The 25,104-nt window shown below is 38.3% G+C and overlaps 1 protein-coding gene across 3 annotated transcripts in view; it reads left to right on the top strand.

Moving 5' to 3' along the window:
* RSPO2 (R-spondin 2) overlaps positions 1-25,104 on the top strand; it is a 160,349-nt gene that overhangs the window by 102,457 nt on the left and 32,788 nt on the right. The window lies entirely within an intron of this gene.

Here is a 25,104-nt window from a genome sequence, read left to right as displayed (position 1 = left end):
TTGTGCTGATTTGTAGTAATTATTCTGTAATAACAGGATTAGGCCCACTTACAAATTAGGAGAAGTGTATATAGCTCAGGTGCTGGCTGGAGCCGAGTCCGTATGTTGAAATGCAGTTCTTAGCGCTGGTGCTGTGCTTCTGAAAGCATAATCTCTTGTTACTATTTATTTTATCACTAGCGGATGCCGCATTGCCAAAGATGAAGTTAGGATTTTTCTAGTGCACAAAGTAGGAAAGCAAAAAAGAAAGTTGTGTTTAGAAAATTGCCCTGTGAAACAGTCAAAACTTTTGTTTGCTTTCGTTCTTCCTGTTGGGCATAGCTTTTCAGCTTCGTGGCTATAGCCCAGAGAGGGAATATATATCTGCTTAGAATGGATTTATATCCATATTATGCTGCCTCATAGAGAATGTCTATGATCCATGGAGGAAGACAAAACTTAAGACTTGAAGACTCCAGTCGGCCTTTGAGAACTATTAGATCCAGATTCAGAAGCTACTATTAGGAAGGCAGCTTTTCCTCTTGAATTAGTTTTGCTTTTCTTTGCTGAGTCTTTGAAACAAAGTTTTTTTGGGTCTGCTTTTCACTAACAAGGATGGTTTTGTTCAGTTAAACTGGGTATTTTTCAGTCAAAATATAAGAAAATATTTTCTTACAAAACTAATAAGCCACTTCTTGGATAGCTGAGAGCATTTAACCTGCAACCTTGTACCTAAAAACAAACCTGATGTATTCAGGTATTGGAAATAAAGACTTTCTTTGTTGTATATTGTTTATATAACTACCCCCCCATTCCTCTTCCAGCAACGTGGTCCCCCAATTGTGGTTTACGTTAATAGCAAAAATTAACCTGAAAATGCTCCTATAACAAACATGCTTATGTGTAACAAGAGCCAGCACGTTCCCCTCCCCTCTGAAACTATTTTGACTTAGCCCCAGCCTTGCTTGAGAATTTTGTAGGTAACAGCTAAATTTTTAACCTGTAATGTTTATTGCATTTTAATTTTTTATGCTTCAAGCAACAGTGCATTGTCTTAATAGATACAACCTGACACTGTCAACAATTAAAATTGTCAAAACAAATGTTTATGTATCATCTGTTAATATTCTCTTTTTGACAAGTGAACCAGCAATGAACTCTTATTTAATTTACATTTAGGTTTTACCAAATATTATTTATTAGGATAGACTTTAGGAGAGACTAGCTATTGCTCTAATCCCTGTATCTACATATTCAGTTTAATAAATTCAATTTTTAAGTAAACTTTAAAGTTAGTAGGTTTAAAAAATTATATTGGAATTTGTTTTATGTTTTTAAAAAAGGGAACTAACATAGGGTTGTTGATAGAAATGGAAAATGACTCTGCAATAAAATAACTTCAATTTACAAATGTAGGAAATGAAAACTAGAAAGTTAATTTTGGAAATTGAGCACCAATTGATAAAAATTGGCATAACTTCCAGTGGAGTATCCCACCTTGCCTCAGGTGAGAGAGGAAAAAGTTCCTTTCTCCAATAGGTCACGGGGATTAATGGAAGAATAGAGAAGAAAACCACTTTATCCCATTTTACATCTTGACTTGATTTCGGTGATCTGCTTTGACAAACCATGCAAAAATGTAAGTCGTAATCAGGTTGGGAATACAGGCATTTTTCAGATCTTTTCAACATATGTATGGATTTTTCTCCTGTTGGAGCCAATCTTAACCTGATTGCACACAAACGCAGCCTTAGCCTCCTTCACACTGGAGCATGGGCACATTAAAATCAGCTGCTTTTCATTACTGGAAGCCGTAAGTTAGAGGTCAGCGAAATGGAGTAGTCCTAAGTATATAAGATATTACACTGAAAACTATTAGAAATGAGACAATAAATGGCTGTAAGATTTAAAAACAACAGCGTAATGCTTTTGCCTACTTTCCCTTAATTATTGTATGCTTATTTGCTTTTAAACAGTGAAAGAATATTTGGAAATGTCTTAAGTCATGGATTGATGTATGACTTGAAGTTACTGTTCATTTCCAAACTTTTCTTGATTAGTTATCCTTTCTTTCATTTCTGATGACATAATCTGTGGAGTACCTTGGGCTTTTTTGACTCTCACTCTTCAGGATTCCGGTCTGGTGATCAGGAGATCTGGGTCTCTGCACCATGTCAACTCATTAATTCTATGACCCTTGGCAAGTCACTTAACCTCTCTTGGCCTCTATTTCCTCATTTTAAATTGAGGGTATTGAGGTAGGCAATCTCTAAGATCCAGTCCAGTCCTAAAATCCAATGACTCTACGACTAATTGCCAAAAGATATGGGTAGGTTTTGTGGCTGTCATATGAAGGGTAAGGAAGAGAACTGTAAGCCCAAGAGCATTGTTTTACGACCAAGAACTGACCACTTTTCCAGTAGCTGTACTGTGCATTTGCCAAGGCTTCTACATCTGGCAGTTTTCATCCTCTTCCTTCCTCCTCCTTCCTTTTCACAGATAGTGAACCCTCAAAGACTGTCCAAGACTCTTGTAAAGTCTGCATATGACCTATGCTTTAGCTACCAAGATAGCAGCAGGATGGAGAAAGAAAGAGGAGGGGATCGTAAAAGACGATGGGAAAGAGGGAAAGACTGACAATGAGTTAGAGGAAAAACAATTGAACAATGAGTGTAGGAAACAAGGGGAAAATGAACAGACTACTAAAAATGAAGACTGTACTCAGAGCAGATGTAACTGTCTTCACTCCCTTCCCTCCCACCCTGAGCACACTAATAGAATTCATCCTCTTGGGACCAAGTTATTCTATTAATATATAACCTGCAGCTTTATTATGACTTAAAAAAAATTTTTTTTTGGCCACACCACGCGGCTTGCAGGATCTTAGTTCCGAGACCAGGGATTGAACCTGCACCCTTTCAGCAGTGAAAGTGTGGAGTCCCTACCGCTGGACTACCAGGGAATTCCCTAACTTGCAGTTTTAAATGGAAGGACTTTCAAGTGTGGACTATGTTGTACATTAGACAATATATTAATAGAAAAATACAAACATGCTATGATGAAATTTAAATGACAAATGGAAGAACAAAATCATGGTTGCTGCAGTACAAAGTTGGAAAACGTTCACGTACAGGGAGCAGGGGTTGGTGGGAATGTCATTTGGAGGTGACAGTAGTCTTTCATAGGATTGGCCAACACCACCTCAACCTGAAATCTTCTGTCCTGTATGTAAAGTCCCATGATAACTAATTATAATTTATTCATCAGGTGTTTATTGAGCAGTGCTGTGTACCAATCATTGGTCTAGGCATGGTATTGCTCAAAGTTCTTACGGTGTTTTTTCTAGTGGGATCATGGCAATAAAAAAGTGGTTGAGTGCATAATTTCATGTGGAGATGGGAGCTATGTGAAGAAAAATAAAGCGGGGTAAGGAGCTAGTGAAAATTTGGATTGGGAGTGTATTATGTAGGGTGTTCAGGGAAATTGAGGGAGTGACATTTGATCAGAGATCTGAATGAAGGAGATCTTTTGAAGACCTAGGGGAAAGATTTTTTAGCTCTTGACTCAATAGCTACGTTTTATGAACATCATTGATTCTTCCATTACGTACTAGGGAAGAGGAAGGAACTGAGATCCAGGAGGCTCTGCCTGGTCCATGGAGATGTAGCAAGTTATTAATGGTAAAGCCAAGAGTAGGACCAACGTCTTGCCCAGAAAACTCAAGTTTTCCTGTACCTTTTCCTTGTTCCTTATCATAAAATTCAAAGATAAAAGCTATGGTTGTCCAACATCGAAGAAGCTGACTTTAAACGGTCTCTCCCTCCACCCCAATGCATCATTTTACTTTGTTTTACAAATATTTTTTAAAAACATGACACTGCAATCACCACCCCTCCCAATGTCCTCCCACTTGAAATAGCTGGTGAAACATACCCCAAAGGTCATTTCACAAGTGCCGAAGTGTTGAGCCCACTGGCTTTGTTTTGCTTCAGCCATTCCTACTAAGGCCATCTTCTTCTGTAATTTTAGTATCTTTGGTCCTCAATTTGTTGTGGGGAAAAAAATGTGATTTCAAGATTATTCTTTCCATCCGCAGTCTTTCACGGTGGCCCTCCCCCGGAGGCTGTCTTGGTGGGACCACACCCAGCACTCCTCTCTGCCCCTTTGCTCCCTGGCTGTCCAGGAGCCTTGGGGCTCTGAGCCCCTCCCTCACATTTAGTAGCTCTGTGTCTGGAATGCCCTTTCTCTTTCTGACCCATCTAAGCAATCAGACTGCTAAAGTACTTTAGGTGATGCTTTGACAGATGGTCAGATAGCTTTCTGTCTCTTTTGCTCGTGGCTGCCTCAGCTCACAATACTTCAGGTGTTAGTAATAATATGGCGCAATTCTTTAAGCCCTCGTGTTTTCGTAGTATTTTCTCAGGATTGTGCTACAATTTAAATATAAAAACTGCCCCTACCTACGATTTCAACTTGAAAACAACTCACTCCTCTTATTTGACATTACTTGACCAGCATCTACTTTTTTTTTTTTAAGTGGCTTTTAACTTGGTAGGATACAAAAGAAAATACTATTTAGCAACTTAGAACCAGAATCTCTGCAAGCATCTACTTTTCAAAAGGCAATAGTAATAAGACCTCTCCAATTTTTGTTTTCTGTATATAAACTGACAGCAACATGTGGATTAGGTATTAGATACTATAACTAAAGATGGTTGTAGATTGTGATGGATTAAACCAAGAGCAGGAAATAAGCACATTTTCAGTAGGATAGGGTCAAGAAAATATGCTTTAGACATATGTTCTTTATTTCTCTACATTTTGTTTACATTTGAGTTGCAATTTATGTGGTCTGTTTTATACATGCCAACCTCAAGAGTAGTTTGGGAGAGGATAAGAGAAAAACCTCTTTTCTTTTGAAACTTTCAGAGTTGTCAGGAATGTAGATATTGAAATTTTTATATGAATAAGAGAGCATCTAAAAAAGGGCAATTCTTGTTGCCTCTTTGCTATGCTAAATATGTTGTTTCCTTTAAAATCAGGGATTTGTGTTAGTCACTATAAATTAAGCAAATTGTACTATTTCCCAGGTACTCTGGACACACGGCAGTGAATGGTAATGTTTATTTTATAGTGATTAGAAACTGGGACAGTCATTCATAAGCAGCCACATCTCAAATGTAAATGTATGATTATCTTATAAAACTGAGGTTTAACCAAGATCCACCTGCTCCCAAACATTTCTCTCAGTAGCTAAAGTATCTGAAATTCCTGCCTCATCTGTCTTAACAATGAGCCTTTAGGCAGTATCTTGGGACGTATCCCCTCCCTTGCGGCTCCGCCCACAACTACTTTTTAAATTTTTTTAAATTATTTTTTTTTGCGGTACGCGGGCCTCTCACAGCTGTGGCCCCTCCCGCCGCAGAGCACAGGCTCCAGACGCGCAGGCCCAGCGGCCATGGCTCACGGGCCCAGCCGCTCCGCGGCACGTGGGATCCTCCCGGACCGGGGCACGAACCCGTGTCCCCTGCATCGGCAGGCCACTTTTTAAATTTTATTTTATTTTATTTTTTTTACTTCTTTCTGGGAAAGTGGGTAGGGGATAACTATGTGGGCACCTGGTGGTGGTGGTACTTTTTGTTTTAGTTTCTGTATTTTTTTTTTAGCAATGATTTCTTTCAGATTTTCTGATTCTCACATTTCAGAGGGTAAGGGTCTGAGGAAATTGAGGAGCAGAAAAGTGGGCCCCGATGTGCTGTGCATGGGAGCTCATGGAAAGTCCAGAGAGGGCAAGATGAAGTGCAATCTTGGACTTAGACGTAGAAATCCAAGGGCGTGCCAAGCACCCATCGCATGGAGGCTGACGGAGGGCATATAAGACAACCTCTTCTCCAGTTGCATTTTGAGCCTGTCCTGGTGCCAGACTTGCTTGTCGGAGGGGCCAGGGAGTGAGTGAGCGAACCCACACCTCTGTGCCAGTCTCTACAGCTTCCCATCTGGAATCTCTACTTAGCCCCACTTAATTATAGTCTGGAGCAACATGTACTAGTCTCTTTTATGGGTACTTGTAAAAGGCATTTCTCAACTACATATGCCACCGAAGGCCCGACAGTCTATGTGTAACCAGGCAAGGACAGGAAAATTCCAAAGGAGCCTTTCTTTTATGAATTCTACCCAGCAGTACGCTACTCTGATCTTAATGTAAAATATATAAAACAATTTTTACAACACTCTAAAATAAAAACAACTTTAATAGGACACACATGGTGTCAGTGGTAGATTTTTTTCCCCCCTCTTACAGGGGACTTTTTTTTCCTTATGAGATAAGACAGTCTCAAGTATAAACCCCTAATGATTTCTTGGAACAACTTATTTTCTTCATCAGACACCTCTCTGGGATTTTTAAACGGTGTTGATAAAAAGAGCGCAGGCTGTTTGCTCATTGAGATTTCCTGTAAATACTTCTCCAGCTACTGGATTGACCTAGACTTGGACTTGTGGATATCCTCCAGGATTAGGAGGCAGAAAGAAAACATTTTCGTGGAAATAATGACAGAGTTCTACTCAAATCCCAGAGCGATTCATGTTGTCATCGTACAGAAGTGGTTAAGACGACAAAATTACTTTGTGCAGCACAGAGGGGCAAAAGGTTCAGGTAGCAAACTTTATTACAATTTAAACTAAAAATGTAAGGGCAGTAGATTTTGCTTTACAATTGACTCTTTATATAATACTTGGGCCTAATATCCTGTGTGTCAGCATTATTTTCTTGTATTTGAGGACTTTGGAAATGAGGAGTAAAATACTTGAACTTGCATAGTCAAGAGACATTTAATAATTGGTATTATACCCTTATAGACTGCCCGTTACTCAAACGATTTAATGATAACTTAATGTAAAAAGTATTTGATAACATGCTAAAACAAAACAAAGCCAAACAAATTTTAAAAGAGCAGAACTAGGGAAAACTTAGACTAGGAACTCAGGATTGACAAGGAAAATAGACCATATGAGTATGTGTTGGTTGAAATAATTGGGCCAAAAATTTGGCCTTGGGTTTCCTACCAGGCAAAGGGAAAACATGGATATGATTCTACCTTAATTTAAAATAAATGATTACTTATAAAATACAGTATCAATTTAATAACAGCTTTTGGAGAGAAAATCACCATGTATATACACAGCACATATGTACACATACATGCACACAAACATGAATAGATACACATGCACACATACATGTATATATGGATGTATACCTACATATATATACATATACACACATATATACATGGCACACACATTTATATGAATACTTCAATTTCAGGCACATTAAAGTGTGCGCAACCTGTGGGACCTACATTGTAGAATTAAGGAAATTAATAATTCTCATAGTAAAGGGAATATTCTAGTTCCATAGGGAGATAAACACTAAACAGATTTCTCAAATGGGGAGTCACTTCTGGAGCATTGAGTAGTATGGTGGACAGTGTCTTCAACAACATCTGCACCACAAATATCTGCACTACCTTCTATGTTTCTAGAAGGTAGAAGGCAGCTTGGGAGTGTTTATTCCTCAATAAAAGCTGAAGGTATAATAGTGAAATGTGAGATATAGAGGAACAGGCATCATGGAATCGGGACTTTCTGGCTTACCAGTTATATTTGAATGCAATCATCCACTGGGTTCTTTCAGTGAATATTGAATCGTTTAGAACTTCATGGTATCTAGAGAATCTAGAAATGTGCATTTGTGTGGAGGGTCAGTTACCCTTCGAGCTTGTCAGTAAGCCAGGTGTCTTTTCTACCTAGTAAGATGTTCTTAAGTAAGATCAGAAGTTGCATATTTAGATGGAGAGTTATTTCTGGTGATTATCTCCCACCCCGCACTAACATTTTAAATAACCTTTTGTGATTTTTGTTTTTTCTCTAAGGCTGGACTTCAATTATTTTAACCTGTAAAGGCTATTTGATATGAGAGAACCATGTGGATTTTGAGTAAATGCTTACTGAGTTGAATTGACTTTATTAAAATATTTTACAAGCTGCCTTCTAATTCCTGTTTCGAATCTACTTCCCCAATATAATTCAGGTGTTAAGCGATGGAGCTGAGCTTCGAATGCAATCTATGATTTTTCCATGGCCACATCTACAGGTTCAGCAAATCAATTATTTAAATCAGGTTTTAAAGAAATGGGCAAATTGGCAGTGGGGAGTGATAGAAACCAAAGTTTATAGTCTAGTTAGGGATGAAGAAAATGCACATTACAAAATAACAGAAGAAGCAAAATAGAATTTGTAAATGTAAGTATCATCTTAGGCCCTGAACTGATATGAGAAGTATCCTATTTTAGCTGTTGTGGCTAGGGGATGCTTCCTGAAGAGCAAAACATATTAGGAGAGGTGGGTGGAAAACACCTTAAAAAAAGGAGATGATTTGAGACAGAACCTTTTAGGGAAAAGATGTAGATGCCAAAGAGTACCTCTTGTGTCCAAGGGAGGATAAGCCCAAGAGCCTGGCTGGAACTCAGACTTTGAGAATGGCAGTCATAGCAGCTCACAGCAAAAATGTAAGTTGAAAACTGAGTGTGCGAAGCACCTCTATGGAAAGGACAGGATTTTGAATTTTACCTTGAACACAGTGGGGCATGGAAGTATTTTAGTGGAACACTGATTGAAGGTGGAAGTGACTGAGGGGTGTGTCAGTAAGATGTATGGAAGAAGGTAACTTGCATGTCCCCGATTTGGAGCAGAGCGTTAAGCAGAGCCTGAGTTTGGGAGAATTACCAGAGAATACTTCTGGGTTCTGATGTTTATGCATTTTTCTGTAATGCTTTGCTCTTCTAAAGAGCGCAGGATTTTGCCTTGACTTGCAGTCCACTGTGACACTTAAATCTTTTTCTGCCAACTTTCTAAGCCAAGCCATTCCCCAGTTTATATTAGTTCAGTTTATTTTTAAAAATCTAGACACATTTTGCATTCACCCTAACTGAACTATATTTGCTTTCTAACTGCTGCTTCCATTTGCCATTACCAAGACCCTTGGATGTATTAGCCCCTATTTTCTAGCTTATGATGTTAACCTTTTAATGGGTTTCCTTTACCAGCTAGCTTGGAATACTCTGACAATTTAAAGTACAAAAATTAAATATTATTCAGGTCAAGGATAAAAATGATCCTACAAGACCCAATGTCGGTTGTATAACCTAAGATGTTTTTATCTAGCATGTCGTTTACTAGCAGCTGCCTGGAACACTGGGTTGAGAAGGAGTCTGAGTTAAATGCTGGGTGCAGGAGAAAACGGTATAGTTATCAATTTGTGGTGTTTGTGGTGTGTGGTGGGAAACAATGTCTCATGTATTTGTTTGCCCTAATCCTTTAACCCTCCAAGCCCCCAAGACACACTTGGCTAACTTTGACAAATACTCATCAAGCTTCTGTTTTATACCTTTAGTGACAGTGAATGAGTGTATATTGGAAAAAACAGTGTGAAAAAATAGTGGAAAGAGTTATAAATTTGGTACATACTGGTCTCGATCACATATTGGTTGAATGGCATTGGTCAGATTACTTAATTTCCCAAAGTTTAGTCATTTATGAAATGGGGATAATAATATGTCACAGGATAATTGTGAGGAGTAAATGAGCATGTATGCAAATAGGTGAATTGTTATTATTCTGCTACATTTTGTTGTAATTCCATTGTGAATTCTGCTATATTTTCCATTCTTCCCATGGCTTACTCTTACCTCTTCATGCTCTCGTTCAGATGTGACTCATCTTCCATTTGGGCCCCAATCCCACAGTTCTGGCTGTTGATGGGCATCTTCCTTAGAGATCCTGCCAGCATGCCAAACCAAGTGTAGCTGAAACATACCTTACTATCCTTTCAAGATCTTATTTTTCTGGGGATGGCTATCCTTTCCAAAGGCATCACTAGCCTCCCAGTTACCAAGGACCTCAATCCCACCTTTGAATCTCTTCCTCGCATTCAGACAAATTAGGTCTCAGATCTTTGCTCAACCACCTAAAAAGAGTGCAAACTTGAGAAGTTTATTTAATCTCTTTAAGCTTCAGTATCTATATTTGGAAGATAATAACAGATGCCTGCTTCATAGGATTGCCAAGAGGATTAAGAAACATCATTCATACCTTGCCTTGCACAGAATCAAGGATCAGAAAATGTGGGTTGTTATTATTTTATCTTTTTAAAATAACTGCTCACCCAGTCCTGTTTCTCCACTGTTCATTCATTTTTATTTCTATTGTCTCTACTTGGCTTGAAGCCTTTTTATTCTCTTTACCGAGAAGATTGTAATAGCCTTTGGTAGGCAGAGGGAGTGTAGGTTAATTTGCATTCCAGCTAGCAGATGTGTCAACGTATTCAAAGTTAAACTCATTTCAACTCATTTACAGTGTAATCTAGGTGGTAAAATTGAAACAGTGAGTTCTAGAAATGGTTTGGACAGCCATTGAGTATCCTGATTAGCGTAGGGGCTAGGACAGAGCAAGCCTCAAATATTGAACGGGATGAAGGTTGCAGTATGACTAGAAAAGGTTAATAGTGGCTGAAGAGGTGATGCATTCAGAGTACAGACCTGGAATCATGGGAGGATTTGACTAAGTGAAAATGAGTAGAGGGTGAAGGGAGAAGATCAAATGAGCAAAAACGTGAAAAAATGGGATGTATATATGCTGCCATATATGTAAACACGGAGAATCTACTTGATATAATGTGTGTGTCAAGAAGCAAAAGGGGGGAAATTAGGGCAAAAGGAGTAGAAATAAAGAGAAGAAGTGAACTCAGCAGATACTTCAAAATTAATAGTTACTAAATTGAGCCTCATGGATTAACCAGTGCCAGAAAAATTTGAGACTGACTGAAGAATTGCCACAGGGAGGAGACAGTTTCTGCTCATTTATGATGATTCATTTGCAAACCTCAAGTTCAGGTATGTAGTTATTCAAGAAGCATGGGTCTAGCATATGGCACATAGTTTATAACAAGTGAACTAGCTACCTACGTCATAAGAGAGTAATGAGCCTAAAGTTAGGAATGTGGTTACAGATGTATAACAGATACAGTAATGTGTGTTGCTTCACTGTATCTAAAGACATTTTTGCTATGGGAATTCAGTTTCTTAAACCCATATGTATCAGTCATTTAATCTCGAGGAGAGGGTAGGATCCATAAAAGGGAAGAAATCTCTAGCTGTAGATCCAAGAGTGCTCAATCTAATTCTATTCAGGATTTCATGGTGTGTGGCTTGTTTCGTGGCTTGTGGGGAGGAGGCCCAGCAGGTAAGGATCTGGCCCCTCACCCTGGCTGAATGAGAGTAGCTTTCCTTTTTTCTTTTTTTACGTTTTGGGGTTTATTTTTATTTTTTATTATTTATTTATTTATTTATTTTTTGCGGTACGCGGGCCTCTCACTCTTGCGGCCTCTCCCATTGCGCAGCACAGGCTCCGGACGCACAGGCTCAGCGGCCATGGCTCACGGGCCCAGCCGCTCCGCGGCATGTGGGATCTTCCCGGACTGGGGCACGAACCCCTGTCCCCTGCATCGGCAGGCAGACTCTCAACCACTGCGCCACCAGGGAAGCCCTATTTTTATTTTTAATATTTATTTATTTATTTAGGCTGTGCCAGGTCTTAGTTGCATCATGTTAGCTCTTAGTTGTGGCATGCATGTGGGATCTAGTTCCCTGACCAGGAGTCGAACCCAGGCCCCTGCATTGGGAGTATGGAGTCTTAGCCACTGGACCACCAGGGAAGTCCCCGTTTTGTGGTTTCCGTAGGAGTTTTCCTTTGGGGAAAAAGGAGCATGTCTTTCTCTAAAACAAAACTTTAAGTTGCATTCATTTACATCCCTTCCTTTACATGTCATGAAGCTAAGGTGCAGAGAGGCTGAGTGAATTCCCCATGGTAATGATAGAAGATAAAGGCAAAGCTTGTTTCTTGCTTAGACATCAAACCTAGAGCTTTCTCCCATACAGCCTCTTTATTGTTCAACCTATAGTAATTTCTGGGAATCCTTCAGAGGTACTGCAGCTAGGGTTTTCATGTTCTTGCATACATATTCTCTGTAGTGATTGGCCCTTTATTTTTGCAGTATTTTCTCTCCAAATAGTGGTATGAAACTTAGCTCAGACTGATTCAACAATGTATCTACTTTTTATGGTTGACTCTGCAAGATTCTATGATGAACCAATAAAAAACCCCAAATCCTCCCTTAACTTGTTTACAGTTATTCATTTTGGTATACAAATTATGTACAGTTAAATATGGTATAAGCTGGACAAGCACATGATATGCTCCAAACACAACTTTGTTTCGTCTTGAGCTGCCTCTTTAACGTTTTTATTCAGTAAGTATTATCTTTCCTTGCTCCTAGGAGAAAATTCTGGCAGGTCTCACATCTTTTCTGCTCACTTTTTGGTGAAACAGTCCTAGGGTCATTTTGTCATTGATAGCCTTAATTTAGTTATTAGAATGTCTAGTCCAAGATAATAACCCAAAACTAGAAACTTGAATTAGTAATAAGTCTTTGATTGTTATCTTGGACTTATACACAGAAAACGTACAACAGATATTGGCTGATATGAAGCATCTATTTTCAAAAATATCTACATATAGAAAAATCTACTTTCCAAACTATCTGTTGCTTGAAAATTCTAGAGGAAATAAACCTCTGATGAAATGAAAGGGTAAAAAGTAATCCCTAGTGCTAATCCCTGGAAGATAGATATTGTGTCGACTCCCATTCCTTTCTTCCTCTCTTCTTTTCATCTTATGTCAAAACCTGTAGAAGGAAACCATATGCATGTCTTACATGTGTGCAAAGATTTCTTGTAGTATTCTTGTATTTTCATGTTGAGAGTGGTACTGCTAAGTTGAGTAATTTAAAGTAATTTCTGCTTCAAATGTCAAGTGTTGTAGCATTTCAGACCTTCCTCTATTTGGTATAATTGTCAGCTCTAAGTGCACAGATTGACCTAATATGGTCATCAGATATGCTTTGAGTTGAGTTATTTTGCTAACTTCTGTAGCCCTGTTTGAAGCAGTGCACTGTGTTGCCGTTACCAGTTTACTTCTACTTTATCAGAAACATAAGACCTGTATATCCCAAGAACCACTATGTGAAATTTTCCACCAGGTGGATGACATGTGAGCATATCTAGTTGCAAAACTGTAACATTGGTAGTAGCATAATTTGAACCATTCCTTTTATAATAGCTTACATTTATTAAGAACTTGCTTAAAGGAGTTCAAGTAAGGGAGGTGACCTCTTAAGCACCCGTATTTTAAAACTTTTTTTAACTGTACAGCCCTTAAGATGTTCATCTTTTATGCAACTTTAGTACTTGGTAACAAATGATTCCATAATCAGTATTATGCAGTGAAAGCACAAGGAAAGATGATTGAAAATTCAAAATATGTGGTCATTTATTCTTGTACACACGCGTATGTGTGTGTGTGTGTGTGTGTGGCGGGGTTGAGAACTAGTGGTTTCAGCACTGCATTTAGGGAAGCGTTCAATGTTGTGCTCCGCATTTTGTTTGACAGCTGTCACATTGTTTTCATTGTCTCTCCTTTTGTTTATTTCCCTGCTTCTTAAGCAGCCTGATGAAATCTCATCAGCTAGCTGGGATTGAATTTTGATGAGTGCCAAGTTGCTTTGATGAAATCTCGAGTAATTATCTTAAACTCAACTTTATTTGGCTTTCATGCTGGCATTTTCCGTACCGAGAAAATTAGTGCATTTGTCTGCTACTGGAGATAGAAGTCCAACAAGAAACAAAGATAGCTCAAAAACAAACACAATTGAAGTTCATTTTATACCTCTGTTTCAGAACTAGCTGTCCACTCATTCAGACTTTTTAAAAAATGTTTTAGCATCTATTCCTTTTAGTAACGATAAAATCAGAATTAGCTATTAGCCAAAACTACTTCACCCGTGAACTTAGAGAAATAATTTTCCTGTTGACCAAAAAAAAAGCTTTGGTGTCCCATTATGTGGATTTTCCTAAGGAGGACAAAATTTTTTTAGTATTTTAAATACAAGATGATATTTCGTTTTGTCAACCAAGGAAACAACTGAGCTTTTAAATTGTACTTCCTAGTGATATTTTAGGCTACAAAGCCAGTGCTGTAAAGGATTAAAGAATTTTGGAGTCAGGGGCTTCCCTGGTGGCGCAGTGGTTAAGATTCCACCTGCCAATGCAGGGACACGGGTTTCAGCCCTGGTCCGGGAAGATCCCACATGCCGCGGAACAACTAAGCCCATGCACCACAACTACTGAGCCTGTGCTCTAGAGCCTGTGCTCTGCAACAAGAGAAGCCACCACAGTGAGAAGCCCACGCACCGCAACGAAGAGTAACCCCCACTCACCACAACTAGAAAAGCCCGTGCGCAGCAACGAAGACCCAATGCAGCCAAAAAAGAATTTTGGAGTTAAAAGACTCCTAAATTTAAATCTTAATTTCTGATACTTATTATGCAGAGGAAATTAAACTTGCTGGACTCTTATGTGATTAAATTAGGTAATACCATTGTTGTATCTCTTCAGAGATCATTATAATGCCAGAATTTCAAGAGGTGTGGGCTTTAGGTAATGGTGCTGCAATAGGGTTTTCAGAATGTTCACATAGTCTGAAATAGGACATTTAGCTGTTTGGCCAGTATATTTTCCCATCTTAACATAGGACGCCAGCACCTTCTGCTGTCCCCGGGGCTTCTAAATCTAATGTGTGTTGGATGTGGAATTGGAAGAGACAGACTGCTTTTATTCAGTAACCATGGACAACCCAGCCACCCTCAAGGGTTCTTAAGGAGACTGGGGCTGCTTTTTGGACACTTGGAGATTAGTTTTTACTTATCTCAGCTTTCTGGTTTGAGGTTGATTCCCTAAAGTTACCATAGAATTATTTATTTATCTATCTATCTATATATTTATTTATGGCTGCATCGGGTCTTCATTGCTGCGCGCGGGCTTTCTCTAGTTGCGGTGAGCAGGGGCTACTCTTCATTGCGGTGCGTGGGCTTCTCATTGCAGTGGCTTCTCCTGTTGCGGAGCATGGGCTCTAGGTGCGTGGGCTTCAGTAGTTGTGGCACGCGGGCTCAGTAGTTGTGGCTCGCTGGCTCTAGAGCACAAGCTCAGTAGTTGTGGCGCATGGGCTTAGTTGCTCTGCAGCATGTGGGATCTTCCCGGCCCAGGGGTTGAACCCATGTCCCCTGCATTGGCAGGTGGACTCTTAGCCACTGCACCACCAGGGAAGTCCTCCTATAGAATTTTGACCTGCAAAGTCTGGCACAGAACATCCCCACCCAGAATGCTTACTGATGGTGGCAATTTAATTGAAGACAGATAATTGATGGCAGAAATTGAAGGCAGTTCTATAGCCCTGAAAGAAAGTTATATATATTACAATACATTTCTTCAAAATCATGTGTTTCTATGCCTTTGCATAACTAATTCAAATATATTTCCTTTTCCATGTTTTTTTTCCTGGGTCAGTTTTCAGTGGGCATAACCTACCCGATTTATTAAACACTAACTGTAAAGAGTTCATTTCTTAGTTTTACTACATTGTTTATAGAGTGTTCAATCAAGGACCACTTCAGAGTTACAGCATTACTGGGTTCTGCCAACTGTGAAACCAAGCTGCTTTCTATGTAAAAACAGAATGGTATCAGCAAAATGCCGACTCCTCACTGGTTAAGTTTACTCAGGGTCTGACTGATGCCCATTCTGATGGAAATGAGTATTCATCAGAGTAGTATCTTATGGTGGTGTAAATTTCATTTCATTTAATATTTTAAGTAATCCATGAACTATCTGCAAGGGTTATCTTAATGGATTTTTCAGATATAGCCCCAAAACACAAAATAAAAAATGGTCTACATTAATTTATGTACAGTGTGCAGAAATTACCTCTACATAAACGACTTCAATGTACTCCTTGTTATAGTGATTTTTTTTGCACTCACTTATTTGACTCTTGTAGCTCTTATTATCATCATCATAATCTAGATGAAGAATGTGTTGAGGCTTTTGTACACCCAAGTCCTAGACTTTCATGAAGTTTGATTTAGTGTAAAGCTACCATAGAAGATAATCTCTAGAATGAAGAATGTAAGAGAGTGAATTGTAACAGCTCTGTTCTTAGCCTCTTTTTTGGACTCTGACTGTGGTCTATGCCACAGCTCCAGATGGGTTGCAAATAGTTATTCTGGAGTCTGGATACAATTGCTGTCTTCTTGGTAAAGGGTTTCCTGATCAATAGACTTGAAAGAAATTAATAAAATACGCATTTTTCTGGTAAGATGCATGGCTTGTCATTACAATAGGTATTCTACAAACCATGAGCTGTGTTGATTCAAGATTTGAAAAGTTTAAAAGCTGCTACAGCTGAAATTAAAGCAAGAACCAAATGCTGAAAGCAGGAACAGGCACCATAGAAAAATGTTGATGCCAATTGCTTGAGGTTCATAAAGGAAGTATATTATACCTTTTATTAAAAAAAAAAAAACTTTATCAGAAGGGAGCTGTGATTGGTGTTTTCATCCATGGCTAAAACAGTTCAGTATATTTGATTCTTTTTCATCTATTTGTTAAAATTTTTCAAATTGCTTTTTCTATATAATGACTTTTCTTTCAAAATTGTGCTTATGTTCTTTATATTTCCAAGTTCTTTTAAAATTTATTTTTATTTTTTAAATTGCGGTAAAAGCAGTACATTTTTAAGGTGTACAAATCCTTTCTTCTTGGATATCCTGGCTCTCCATCACTTGCGAGGCCCAACTTCACGAAGGGGCTTGTTGAGGCAGATCTTAAATGGCTTTGGGCCAAGAGGCCATGAGCAAAACACCTACAGGCACACACTGGGAACTGAAGCATTTCTAAGAGAAACAGACCATCTGACTTTTTAATTAGAAAACTGTCTAAGTCTACACCTCAGTGTCATCTCTTGGGACTTCTAAACCAGAATCTAGGGTATCTTTACTAGTGTTTTTCTTTTATAAAACATGCAATAAAAATGTAGAACCATAGCCAGGGGAGAGATCAGGGGTAAGGGGGTGTGTCTCAAGGGATTGATAACAGGATTAAAACTTTATGGAAATCATTTGCATTTCTGGCTAGCGTCTGTTATAAAACACACATACTTAACTTGGCTGGAGCTGTGAAACCTGGTGTTTTACATTTCAAGTTCCTTTTAGACAAAATGCAACACTTGATCTTCTCAGCAGAAATGACCACCTCTGTGAAAATTTAAGAACTAGCCCTGAGCTCAGGAAAGAGTAGATCAGCATGAAAGGAAGTCCCCTCATGACAAAGCATTTTCTTTAGCCAGATAAGTGGCAAAAGGCAGGACTCCTTTCAAATTGTTTGGGTGAAATTGAAGATGATATTACAATAGCAAAATCAAAAGGGTCTAGGGGGCTACAAGCAACAACGTTGAGGAAGCTGTGTTCTATGTTGGACTTCTGGGATGTCAATTTGGATCTGTTGGTATCAGAGATTTCCTTAAAGTTATCTCTGGTTCAAAGACGATATTAAGCACTTGTAGTTTTTTGGGTTTTGTTTGTTTGTTTTAGGAGAGATTCTATTTAGAGAAAAACACCTAAAATAGGCATTTTATTTGTAAAACAGCTGCAGAAAAATCAAGGATTGGTTTTATTTTTTTATTACCAAGTTTGTAGCACACACTGGACTTTGAGACTGTGCATAGTTTTTTTTCTTATTATGTTAATAGGACGCAGGCAAAGTACTTGGCATTTAACTTACTTGCATCTTTTGTCTCACGTTTCTGTGTGGCTCAGCCAGTGCTTCATGGGGGTCAGTAACACAAGGAAGAGTACAACAAATGTTTGAAATGTTACTTCTTTACTTTCAGCGTTTCAGGCTGTGCTCTTGCACGTGTTCTCCATTTTGTGTGGTTGAACAGCAAAACAGAGGCAAAGGCACAATAGAGACAGCTTTAATGCTAATAATTTAATTAATTTAAATTGCTGTTCTATATAACTGTCACATAATAACTTTTTAACCATTGTGCACTTTGGTCTAGTAACTTTCTCGGTACCTTTCTCCGTCACCTCATTCTCCCTGCTAAACAGTTTGCGAGGGATCAGCTGTACTACCAGGCCGTCAAATGTATTCAATTTTGGAAGCAAACACTTCATGGTTGTTTAAAAATCCAAAGTATTCACATGGGGAAAGTGTGGGAGGTTTCAAGTTTCTGAAACGTTCTGCAGAAAATGAAGTGATAACAGTTCCTGCCGGTGGCCATATGACTCAATGATAACTGGAAGAAAAAAAAAGTTTGTTTAGGCTTGGCCAGAGTTAATAACAAGAGTTGTAATCTTATTTTTGCTCACAAACATGTTTCTTTTCTCCGTAATCCCTTTTCTCATCTTCTGGAGACACATCGGTCTTTTCTGAGACCTGGCTTCACTCTTGGAGAGATGTGCAGTGTGTATTTTGTGCTGACTCAAGGCTTTGTTTTGATTCCTACCATTCATTAAAAACACAATAACAGCAGAATCTCAAATCTCTTGCCACAGTACAATGTTAGCCTGTGTTATATGGCAAAATGTGGGGAGCATTTGTGGCCGGCAGGCAGGGGTAGGTGCTTAGAAGTTTTTCATTTCATGACTTATAGCCTCAGTTCATCAAAATGCTTTCCTCTCAAAGATTTCAGGATACATTTGGCACCAACATGTGCTAACATGAGCTTTTGTTGTGTTTAAATTCCTTCTCAGCTTGGTTGGCCAGATCTTTATTTTATTTTGGTCCATAGGCACATCTGTCACCTGTCTCCTCAGAGATCATGTGCCTCTTGGGAGGGACTCCTTTTTCCTGAACCTATGCTTTGTGTTTAGCTTCCAAATACTTTTCACATTTCTAGAGCCACAGTCAGGTGACTGTCAGGTACACAGTCAGGCTACCCAATTTCTAATCCGTTTGGTGGATGGGCTGGGGAGTTAGGGTCTGTTTTATTGTATTTATTTATTTTCACTAAGTGGGTGGGATATTACAGCTTTAATAAATGACCTTTTGTGCTGATAGTGTTGTGGGCAGAGAGACTGTGTATTTTGAAAAGAAAACCTTTTACTTCAATATGTTAAGTAATTCTGCAGGAATTCATAAATGAAAGGTTTGAGATAATGTTTTTTAAGGAGGGTTCTGGGAGCATTTGCCTAGGAAGATGGTGGGTAGTTGTAAACTGTCATGAGAATGAAAGTATCTGAACATTTCTGGGTTAATTTTAATTTCTTAATATTTTCAAGCTCTGATTTCATAAAGACTTTACTGTAAACAGAAGCAAAACATTTGATTTAATAAACATGCCAAGAAATGTAGCAAAACTAAAATTTCTATCTGTAGCAATAAAACTACTGAGTCTATTAAATGCTTTATCTCTTCTAACTTGAAATTTAAACTCTAAAGGACACTAAATGTTTATGTTATGAGACTGTCGCCCGATAAAGCACTACTAGATTGCAGTTTCAAGAATCCTATTGTGGACAGGTTCAGGATTTTAAGCAAACATACTATCAGCATTTATATACCTCATTCATTCATATTGCCTTCGTATGTGTGTATATACGACCAAGATGTATATGTTCTTAAGTGGTCTGCTGAAAATATGGAGGAGGAACTCTTCTTACGCTTACTGTAACCCAGTTACTAAATGGCTTGGAGAGAAAACATTCCAGAAAAGTCATAATGTAGAATTGCAGGTTTACACATCCAGGGGTAAATATTCTGGAGTCTCACCTGTGAATTGTCTTAAGTTCCTTGATGACCTGCCATCTCTATTTGATGCCAACCTGTTCAGCCTTGACATCACCATAATCTGGGACTCCACTGTGGGCCACCTGCTCCATCTGTTTCTATTTTTTGCAACCCTCAAATGATGAGAGGCAGAAGAACAAAGGAGTAAAGAGAGAAAAGGCTTTGCAGTTGGACCGTCCTGAGATTGTCTCCCCAGGACGGCCATTCATTAGCTACTTGCCCTTCAAGAGTCTCTGATACTCTTGTTCTTTTCTGTAAATTGGGGACAGATGATGGAATCTACCTTTCAGGCTTGTGAGGCTTAACGGAGAACACACAGTGTCTGTACATAACTAGTATTTCCTGGGTGCTTACGGTTGTTTATTACTGTGAGTCTGTCAACTCCTCCAGCTGACCTTGGATGGCTTGCTAGGATGCTAAAGAGCTTCAGCTTCCAGAAAGTAGTAGTACTGTTCCAGACTCCTAGCTCCTTCTCTTAGACACATAAAGCTAGGTCATTTATTCATGAGGTACTAAGGGCACAATTCTGCCATTGAGTAGAGTACTATTTTGTGGCCCTGGTGCATCAGTCCCATGCCTTTGTGTCTTCTGATTCTTCCCACCTGCTTGTGTTACTGTCCCCAGTTGCTTGGGCAATTGTCTCTAATTCAGACCCGGTCATGGTTTCCCCAAACCTTGACCATCTTCCCACGGGGATAAGGATTTCTCCCCAATCCAGGACCCAGCAGAAAGCCATGAGATTGTAAAACTCAAAGATGAATATGTAGATTACATCCATTTTGAGCCTTATCTGATAATGGGTATCTTTTGTACCATTAATATATATTTTCTGAAATAAGTTTTAAAATGACTAGCTTATAGATTTATAGTAGTACATAATTTTTGTGTATCTGGACATTTTTATACATATTAAAGTCTGACTATTGTGTAAAATATATGTTAAATTATATATATAATCGTCTACATATATTACATATAAGTATAATCGTATGTAGATATATGATATATATAATCATAGGAATAAGAAGATGCTTTGCATGTAATAATCCTATGATTTTTTTTAACCATACCTAAATTATAAAGTTGAACACTTAAGATTTTCCTGCATTTGAGATTTGTTTTCTTTTGTCAGCAAGGCTCCTGAACAAAAAAATATCAGGATGGAAAAATCAATATCACCCCTAGTCATAAGTATCAGCCAATCAACCATAAGCCAACATGGTTTATGTTTATGATGGAAAGGATTGTCACACCAACTACTCAGTCCCCAGTGTTTAGAAGTTCCTTGCATATAAGTAGGTAGTCAGTAAATAGCTGAATGAATGTAGATGCGTAAAAATGTTCTTCCTTTGTACGTTTTGCAAGTTTTAAATTTTGTGCAGATAACAATGTCTTAGTATTATAATCAGGAAAAAACCCTGAAGTTATTTTACAAGAAAATATTTTTGTGATTATTATTATAAATGTTCCAATATTTTGAATTATTTTCTTAGAATAGATTGAGTAGTAGAATTACTGTATAAAAGAACATCAATTTTTTGCCAACATTCATACTGCCAAATGCTTTTCCAAAGGGCTGTATTATTGCGCTACCGGCATAATATGAGTATTAGCCTTGCCACACCTTGCCAGAACTACGTTTTACATTTTCAAACAGTTGTATTATGTTTTTAAAAATATTTCATCTGTTTTCAATTATATTCATTTATTAATGAGGGGGATCCCTCTTCCATTCCTTTGTTTACCAGTTGCATTTCCTCTTTGGTGAATTGTCTTCATAACCTTTGCCCATGATAGGCAAAGAGCATGTGCATTCCTTAAGAAGCTTAGAAAAAAAGAAATATAAAAAATTATGTGGTAATTTTATTTTTTAAGATGAGGGGTCCAAGACTTCCACTATGGAAAAGAGTTTTGAAATTATCACAGCTGGATACTTATGAATAGATTGTCAGGTCCAAGTACAAGGTTTTTAACTTTTAGATGGATTGAAATGAGTACAAAGTTGCACAAAAATGCTGCATTTATAACCTTCTGTGTTGTACAATGATAGTTTTAGCTTCTGTTCTTCTAAGCTTTCTAAGTCTTGAGTGGTGCCAGCTAAAACAAATAGAATTAAGGACATGTCAGCTTCTTTTTGAAAAATTGTTTTATGAAAATGAATTTTAAAATATTTCTTCGAGGTAAAACTTGGCAAATGTGCTCCCCCAGAAATCTGTTCATGGGTTTCAACATTTTTTAGAGTTGTTAATGTGGTGAAACTTAAAACATTTTTTTAAGATAAATATGTATTTTTTTATATAGGTGATAAATTTGAGACCAGCATTTTTTATGAGCATTGAAGTAAATGAAAAAGAATGGATAATTTAAATACATGTATATTTCATATGAATAAATATGCAATCTCTTAGCCAGTTTCTTTTCAAAAGTGGACTATTTTATGTGAGCTTAAGTTTACTTTTATAGCAGGCCTAACATGTGTGTGGCTTCGTTTGTAATACTGGAAAAATTATGCCCTCTGATTTTTTTCATGTTGATAGTGACAATGTTCATTTAAACTCAGCATCAGATCAGAGAGGCATATGTATGTATAAGTGGAGGTTGCATCATGGGCATTAGTCTTTCTGTGATTGAACAACACACACAGGCTCAGCAGGAGAGGCTGGAACTTAGCCTCTTCTTCTAGTGCTTCAGAATCCCCCAAACCTGAGTCAGTCTAAGGTTGAGGAAATCACAGACCGTGTGGACAGAACACTTCACAATCTTAGCAAATTCCTCAGCCCAGCTTGAAGATCCCATTACTTCTCTCTAAGCTCTTTCTCATTTGTCACAGAAATTATTCCTAATCTTGACTCTTCTCAGAGATGATGTCTTCTCCTTATGGCAGACAATTTTTTTTTGAATTTTATTTCATTTTTTATACAGCAGGTTCATATTAGTTATCTATTTTATACATATTAGTGTATATATGTCAATCCCAATCTCCCAATTCATCACACACACAACACACACACCCCGCCGCTTCCCCCCTTGGTGTCCATACATTATGGCAGACAAACTATACTTCACCTTTCTTCCCATCTGTATATCTTCAAATACTGTACCTACTTAACTTGTATTTTCCCATGAAAGAGACAAACCTCTTTCTTTCCAGGCTACCCCAGTATTCCTGAATCTTAGCCCTTCTCCACAAGGATCTTATTTGTCTGTTATGACCTTTTCTTTATTATATTTTCCCTCTCAGTGCCTTCATTGCCCCAGCCCCTGACCTGACATTTCTACTTGGTTATCTCAAATGTACTTCAAATTTTAAAAATCTAAAATGACTTCTAATGCTCCTTTCAAACAGGCTCTTCCACCTACTATGCCCTATTTTAGAGGCTGGCATCACCTCCTTCCTCATTTTGGCCTGGAAATCATCCTACTCCTCTATCATCCTTATTTTCCATATCCATTTGGTCACTTATTCCACTTGATTCTACCACCTGAACAACTTCTCACTCCCCCTCTTTACTCAGTCCTACTCTTTCTTCACACTGCCCACCATGACTACTTTAGTGGTCTCTTGACTGGTCTTTATTTTTTCCCCTCAAAACTAACTGTAGAAGAATACCTGTTTAGTATGTGAAACTAGAATCTTTTTGCTTCATCCAGGTATTACCCTGAAACAAAGAAATATACATGTTTATGAAATGTTGCTGAAATTTCTAGGTTAACTATTATTTAGTGATAGTCTTTTTTTAAAACACATGCTGCACTTGTTCTATTAGTGTCACCTCACTTTAAATTTTAGCCAACATTGGGGCTTCCCTGGTGGCGCAGTGGTTAAGAATCCGCCTCCCGATGCAGGGGACACAGGTTTGAGCCCTGGTCCGAGAAGATTCCACATGCCGTGGAGCAACTAAGCCCATACGCCCCAGCTACTGAGCCTGCTCTCTAGAGCCTGCAGGCCACAACTACTGAACCCATGTGCCATAGCTACTGAAGCCCATGCACCTAGAGCCCGTTCTCTGCAACAAGAGAAGCCACTGCAATGAGAAGCCTGCACACCGCAACAAAGAGTAACTCCCGCTCGCCACAGCTAGAGAAAGCCCATGTGCAGCAATGAAGACCCAATGCAGGCAAAAATAAATAAATTAATTAATTAAAAAAATTTTTTAGCCAACATCTTGTTTCATATTAGTTGTTAGTTCCTAGTTTTGTGTAACTGGACTTCTGCAAATTTTATTTTATTTTTTACTTTTCTATTTTTGGTACAATATTTGTTTCCGTAACCTGACACCAAAAATGATTCAATTAGTTTTGGGAGCGCCAAGCATCCAAACATAAGTTATGTGGAGTGATAACATTCATGTATTTTGACAGCATTTAAAGGGAAAATAAAGGAGGCTTGTGTCAAAAGTGTACTGCAGATCTCAAATTACCAAGGGCATTGCTGGACTTTGGCTATCTTGGAGCCATAAGTATTGCAAAACTATGATTTGGAGGATATGTGAAGAATAAAGACCCACTTTATATTAACATTTCTTTTTACTATAAAGGAAATAGCATTAATTTGAAGAGAGTTAGTTTACACAAAGTAACTCTTGTCCATTGTTGGCTTCAATTTTTAGTGCAAGATTAGTAAGAATTAAGTAGTTTAAACCTTAAGCTTGCATTTTGTAATTAGCTTAATTTCGTGTCACAGGTTTTTATGGGAGCCATCTAAGCTTTTTTTTTCCCCGCTGGCAAAGTGCCATTATGTTACCAGCCTGGGTAGAGGAATGCTGGATTTTATGCATGTCCTGAAACAAGTTAGCACATTTTGGTTAAAACAGCTGCCTAAATGATGAGGAACAAATTGGATTATGAAATCCTACTTGGTAGTTCAGCATGTCAATTAGTTAAGTTAGGATTTGAACCATATCATAGTCAATGGGATGAAAAATGACACATGGTGGTCAAGACCAGTCTGGTAATAGGTCAACCTCAATGCCTGGCTCCGCTGTTGATCTAGGGGATGGTGTATGTGCCCCCTGACAACAGTCCAGTTTCTCCAAGTGTGAGATCAGAGTTGTATTTTTAATAAGGCTTTATGGAGGACCCATCACGAGTTAGATGACTTATTTAGGGATGAATAATGATTCTTCAAAATCATTGCAAAACCAAGACTGTATAATTTTCGCTATTATTCAACTTTGTGGTTCAGACTGCATCTGCCGTTCATGAGAAATCCTGGTGGCAACATGGCGTCATGCAGGACATTTATTAGGTCAGGTCTCTGAGTGGACTTACCATGTTCATCAACAGTAATTGAGCAGTTGGAGGATCCATGCTGCTTCAGAACTGG

Source organism: Delphinus delphis, chromosome 17 (genome assembly GCF_949987515.2).
Source record: "Delphinus delphis chromosome 17, mDelDel1.2, whole genome shotgun sequence".
Lineage (NCBI taxonomy): Eukaryota > Metazoa > Chordata > Mammalia > Artiodactyla > Delphinidae > Delphinus > Delphinus delphis.
Note: the sequence above shows the minus strand (reverse complement) of the source record. Positions and strands in the feature narration are given on the sequence as shown.